Genomic DNA, 6,221 nt, shown 5'->3' on the forward strand with positions numbered 1-6,221 from the left:
GGGGACATGAGGAGCATTAGAGGAATTTGGGGGGAAGACAGATGGGAGCAAAATTCATTGTATTTCTGTAGGAAAGTTTCAAATAATAATTAGGGGCTGGAGAGATGGCTCTGTGGTTAAGAGCACTGGCCGCTCTTCCAGAGGACCCGGGTTCATTTTTCAGCACCCATATGGCAGCTCCTGACTGTCTATAGCTCTACTTCTGGGAGATCCAACGCTTTCACACACGCAGATGCAGGCAAAACACCAATGTACTAGATAAATAATTAAAAAACCATTTTAGTCCTGAGTTCAAATCCCAGCAACCACATGGCGGCTCACAACCATCTGTAATGAGATCTGATGCCCTCTTCTGGTATGTCTGAAGACAGTGACAGCTTACTTATACACAATAAATAAATAAATAAATAAATAAATAAATAAATAAACAAATAAATAGAATTATAAAAACATTTTACAAATAAGGTGAAAGATAATTGAGGAAGACACAACAGCATTAACCTCTGACCTACACACACACAGACACATACATGAACACGCACACGCATAAAGCGCCCACACGTGTGCTCACTTCGGCAGCACATATACTAAAACTGGAACAGTACTGAGATTAACATGGCCTCTGGGCAAAGATGACATTCAAGTTCTTGAAGCGTACCATGAAAACCCACATGCCATAAATAAATGAATAAATAAATTTGCAAATTCTTGAAGCATATCATGAAAACCCAAAGGCTATAAATAAACGAATACGTAATTATCTGGGAAAGGGACACTCGACATAGACAGGGTACGGTGATCTCTGGTTTTCTGCTGTTTCTTGGTCCCTCATCCTCTGTCCCAGTCACAGCACCCTCATGCGGCTGCTCTGCTGCTTCGATCTCCGCACCTTCACTTGGCCTCTGGGTTCTGAGCCTCCCTGCGCTGCAATGGGAACCCGGCCACCTTGTGTTCTACCCCTTGCCTGCCCGCCTTATCTTTAGGCTTGAACTTACCAGGACCCCATGAGTGGTTCCAGATCTTGGTTGCGGAGTCCCTTTCCCTTTTCTTCTGGACCTTGCTAGTTTAGTTATCGGTTACAGGCATTTCCTTGGGGTCACGTTTTGACTGTGATATCCTTACTATGTGGCCGAATCGCCCCATGCCTTGGCTTCCTCATCTGAAAGTTGGGGGGCATTGAATGCAGTGGCAACCTCGTGGGAGGGGCCTGAGAGGCATCTGTTTTCGGTGTCGGGCTCTGTCTTGGTGGGATTTGGGGGGAGAACATTGGTGAGTGCATATGTTTAACTGTCTTAAAGTTTTATTGCTGTGAAGAGACCCCATGACCAAGCGACTCTTATAAATGAAAACATTGAACTGGGGCTGGCTTACAGCTTCAGGGGTTCAGTCCATTATCGTCATGGTGAGAAGCATGGCATCATCCAGGCAGACTTGGTGCTGCAGGAGTGGAGAGTTCTTCATCTTGATTGGAAGGCAGCCAGAAGGAGTGTTTTATTCCACACTGGGCTTGAGCCTAGGAGGAGACCTTAATACCCAATCCCACAGTGACACACTTCCTCTAAAAAGGCTAAACTCCTCCCCTCCAGTAAGGCCACACCCCTTAATAATGCCATTTCCCATGGGCCAAACATAGCCAAACCATCACAATGTCTGAGTGCAAGTCTCAAAAAAAAAAAAAAAAAAAAAAAAAAAAAAAAAAGTCTGCATTTTCCAGAGCCCGTTTGTGTCCACAGGGTCTCACTGTGTAGCCCAGGCTCAAACTTGGGATCCTTTTTCTGCAGCTTACTGTAGGCTTGTACCACCACGATCGGCAAGACTGACTCAATAAGTTTACTATGTTCAACAAGTTTAATATAACTTCAGTCTTATTCAACAAAGGGAGTGTTATAAAAGAATAAACATATTTTGTCAGTCAACAAACTGCACTTAGAAGCTCTTGTGCTGCCCAGACCTTGGCATGGGAACCTCAGCCTCTTGGTACAACCAACGCTGCAAACATTTTGATGAGGTGAAGTTAATAAAACCGACAGTCGTAATGGCTGTGGAAACCGGGAGGTCACCCTTTGCTGTGGGTGAGCACTGTGTGAATTCAGTTTCATTGCTGAGAATGGACGTGGAAAGGATTTTATTTGCCATTTACAATCAAGATCAAGAGGAATGGCTTAGTGGCTTAGCAGCATTGAGAGATGCTCTCTGCACTGTCTGGACTCTGGCTGTAGGAGAGAGGCCTTCTGGGAATCAGCCAGTGTTATGGTATCTCAGGGACAGGGACGAGGGGAGAGACTAGGGGAGGGGCAGAGTGTCATAGAGATCTCTGTGGTCACTCCTAAGGCATCTGGCTATGGTTGAGGAGGGATGTAGGCTAGTGCTTTCTTCCCAATACTAGGGATGAGTGTCAGGAGCTTGCACAGATGAGTCCTAGAAATAGCAGCTATGTCCCTGATGGGAGACAGAAGTCAAGTAAGAGTTGGGTGATGAATCACTCAGGGGACAGCATGGAGGTGTGTTCCACTGAATGGGCAGATGAGCTTGGGTTTGGCTGGGTGGGACTGGCGGGGAATGCAGTGATGCGGAGAGGCCACCAGGGGGTGCACAAGCACTATAATTTGGCCGCCGAAGGAAGAGCAGCTGCTGCAGAGCCTGAGGCCAACCCGCCTGCCAGTGTTGACTGGACACTGCCATGACACTGATGACCCTAAAGTTGAGCAAACCTTGGCCGTCCCAGGGCTGGGCTAATATTTTAACCAAATCTTGACGCTCATCTAAGCTGGTGGTGTGGAGTTGCTTGCTCCCTTCAGGGGCGCAACGAAGACATTTTAGGCAGAGGAGCCTACGGGAATTTTCATCCAGAGACTACAAAGTATCCAAGGAGCTAAAGAGATCTGCAACCCTATAGGTGCAACAACATTATGAACTAACCAGTACCCCAGAGCTCTTGACTCTAGCTGCATATGTATCAAAAGATGGCCTAGTCGGCCATCACTGGAAAGAGAGGCCCATTGGACTTGCAAACTTTATATGCCCCAGTACAGGGGAACGCCAGGGCCAAAAAGTGGGAGTGGGTGGGTAGGGAAATTGGGGGGAGGGTATGGGGGACTTTTGGGATAGCATTGGAAATGTAATTGAGGAAAATATGTAATAAAAATATTAAAAAAAAAAAAAGAAATAGTCTAAGGACATTATCCTAGACAGAGGCCCAGCAGCCTGCTGTAAGAGATGCAAGAAGCCAAGTGACCAGCCTCTTGTTGCAGAAAGGACATGCAGGCGAACATAATACACAGGACTCATAACCAAAACTCAGAGAACACTCTCGTGGTTAGGGGAAGGGGGTTATGATTAGAGGAGACACATTAGGCTGAAATATATGTCTTATTGGAAGGATATTAGGATAAATAAATTCAATAAATGAATTGAGTGGCCCTCAAAGCAATCACCACAAAGTGACAAGTAGAGTGTTTGACACCAGAGGAAGATGGGTGTTGGCTCACGCCTTTATTCCCAGCACTCAGGAGGCAGAGGCAGGGAGACCTACGAGTCTGAGGCCAACCTGGTCTACATGGTGGGTTCCAGGAGAGCCAGGGATACACAGGGAAACCCAGTTTTAGACAAAAAAAAAAATCAAGAAAAAAAAAAAAACAGAAGAAGAAAATTTAATTTATCACCAGGAAGCAGGATAAACACAGGAAGGAAAGAGAAAATGCCATGAAAATACGCACAAAGAGAGAGCCAAGACCCGAGACTGGTAATGACAGCAAGCTGCAATGGCTTAAAATGACCACTCAGAAGAGATTCAAGCACGGAAGTTAGAACCACCCTACCCCACACTGAGTTTATAATGAAAGCCTACAATTAAAAACAAAGACACAGGGCCTCGGGGAGTGGAGCACTTGCCCAGCAAGTGTGAAGACCTGAGTGTGAATTCTCAGAGCCTGAACAGCTGTGTGTGGCAGCCTGAGTCTGTAACAGCTCTGCTCCTAAGGTAAGATGGGAGATAAAGACATCCCCTAGAAACGTGCATCCTAGATAGCCCGGTGTATGCAGCCATGAATAACAAAGAGATCTTGTCTCAAACCAGGGCAAGGTGAGGATTGACACCCGAGGTTGTCCTCTGACATCCACAGGTGCCTGTGTCATGTGTGTGCCTTCTTCTGAGGCTTCTGGAGGGCTGAAGAACCTAGGCTCGCCTTCCCTGTTTCCAGATTCCTCCTGGTCTGGTGGAGCATGCAGTGATGCAATTGGACACTAGGGGGCATTTAAGCTCTGTGTTCCTGGGACCTGCTGGTGTGACCTGATGGGGCTGACCGGCCCACAGCTGTGCCTGACCATTGTGGCAGACCCTGGTTGGCAAGAGGACTCACTACGTCTTAGAAACCCAAGTACTGGAGATACAGGTGCAGGTGGGAATGGTAACCCCTAACTTTGTAGTTCTATTCTTGGCGTAACCATGTGTCCACAGGGGACGTGGGAGCCCAGCCTTCCCAGAAGCCATGCCAGTAACTGAGCAGTACCATGCACAGAACCTGGGGGCTACCACAAGAAGGTACATGAGCCTCAGGCTACCCCCCGAAACCTTGGTATAAACCTGCACTTATAAACCCATGACGCCCCTGTACCTCCTTGGATAGATGGGACACATGCCATGCACATAGCCAGGGGATTGCCATGAGGGGAACATGAGTGATCTACCCAAATGTAGTGTAAGTCTGCAACCCCGACTTGATCATCAGGAGGGCTGTGTGCGCTCCTGCCTCAACCAGACAGGGTAGGCACGTCCACACTTCCTTTCTTACAGTCCCTTCTCACCCACTTTGACAAGAACCTTCTGCGAGAGGCAGGATGTAGTGTGCTCTACTGACCACACGGTGGCAGCAGAGCTCTGTTCCTGTGGACACTGGCTAGAAGCCTGCTTGGAGTTGCTGGTTAGTCTTGCGAGGGCAAGTGGAGGCTGTGGAGCCCAACACATGGCTCCACTCTACCCCTGTACTGGCTAGTTTTGTGTCAACTTGACACAGCTGGAGTTATCACAGAGAAAGGAGCTTCAGTTGAGGAAATGCCTCCATGAGATCCTACTGTAAGGCATTTTCTCAATTAGTGATCAAGGGAGAAAGGCCCCTTGTGAGTGGGACCATCTCTGGGCTGGTAGTCTTGGGTTCTATAAGAGAGCAGGCTGAGCAAGTCAGGGGAAGCAAGCCAGTAAAGAACATCCCTCCATGGCCTCTGCATCAGCTCCTGCTTCCTGACCTGCTTGAGTTTCAGTCCTGACTTCCTTTGGTGATGAACAGCAGTATGGAAGTGTAAGCTGAATAAACCCTTTCCTCCCCAGCTTGCTTCTTGGTCATGATGTCTGTGCAGGAATAGAAACCCTGACTAAGACACCCCCCAACTAGGGTCAATTCGCATCTGGTCCGGACTCAACTCTTAGTGTCCCAGGCCCGACACACCTCAGTGGCAACCCTCTCCCAGACTGACTACAGTCTGGTCAACCAGAGTGCCACGGACCACCCCAATCGGGTATGGGGGTCCCTGGAATGAGGGTCCTCGAAGCTAGGTGGGTAAGAATTCGGTGGTGACAAACAGAAACAAACACAGAGGCAGTTTGCATCTGAGTGTATTTTGCAGATCTCAAGCAGGGGATTTTTTTTTTTTTTTTTTTTTTTTTTTTTGGTTTTTCGAGACAGGGTTTCTCTGTGTAGTCCTGGCTGTCCTGGAATTCACTTTGTAGACCAGGCTGTCATTGAACTCAGAAATCTGCCTGCCTCCACCTCCCGAGTGCTGGTATTAAAGGCATGTGCCACCACCGCTGGGCTCAAGCAGGGGATTTTATACATTAAAAAAACCAAACATCACATCTCTTCCAAACATCACATCTCTTAGAAACTGTATCCAGTGAAACAATCACAAATACCAATGAAAATCATTTGGCACAGTAAAGCACAAAAATCATCCAAGCATTACAACTCTGAAACTATGTATCCAGTGAATCACAAACAGAGCAGGTAACATCATTATTAATATAAATCATCAAATATAACAATCCTAAAAGAATGTATTCAGTGGGGCAGTCGTCCAAGGCTAGTGGTATATTTCCAAGAGCAGGTTAGTAAATCTTTATGGTCAGTGCTCTTAACTGCTGAGCTAACTCTCCAGCCACTTATGGTCAATTATTATTTAACATCTAATGCCTGATTTTTAAATAAATCTTCAATGCATAAATTTAAACC

At 46.9% G+C, this 6,221-nt stretch overlaps 1 non-coding gene across 1 annotated transcript; it reads left to right on the top strand.

Moving 5' to 3' along the window:
• Nucleotides 1-563: 563 nt before the first annotated feature.
• LOC115032924 (U6 spliceosomal RNA) lies at nucleotides 564-667 on the top strand. Its single transcript, XR_003838566.1, has one exon. It is a non-coding gene; the product is annotated as a U6 spliceosomal RNA (small nuclear RNA).
• Nucleotides 668-6,221: the final 5,554 nt, after the last annotated feature.

This window comes from Mus caroli, unplaced genomic scaffold, assembly GCF_978045245.1.
Source record: "Mus caroli unplaced genomic scaffold, Mus_caroli_1 scaffold_14, whole genome shotgun sequence".
NCBI lineage: Eukaryota > Metazoa > Chordata > Mammalia > Rodentia > Muridae > Mus > Mus caroli.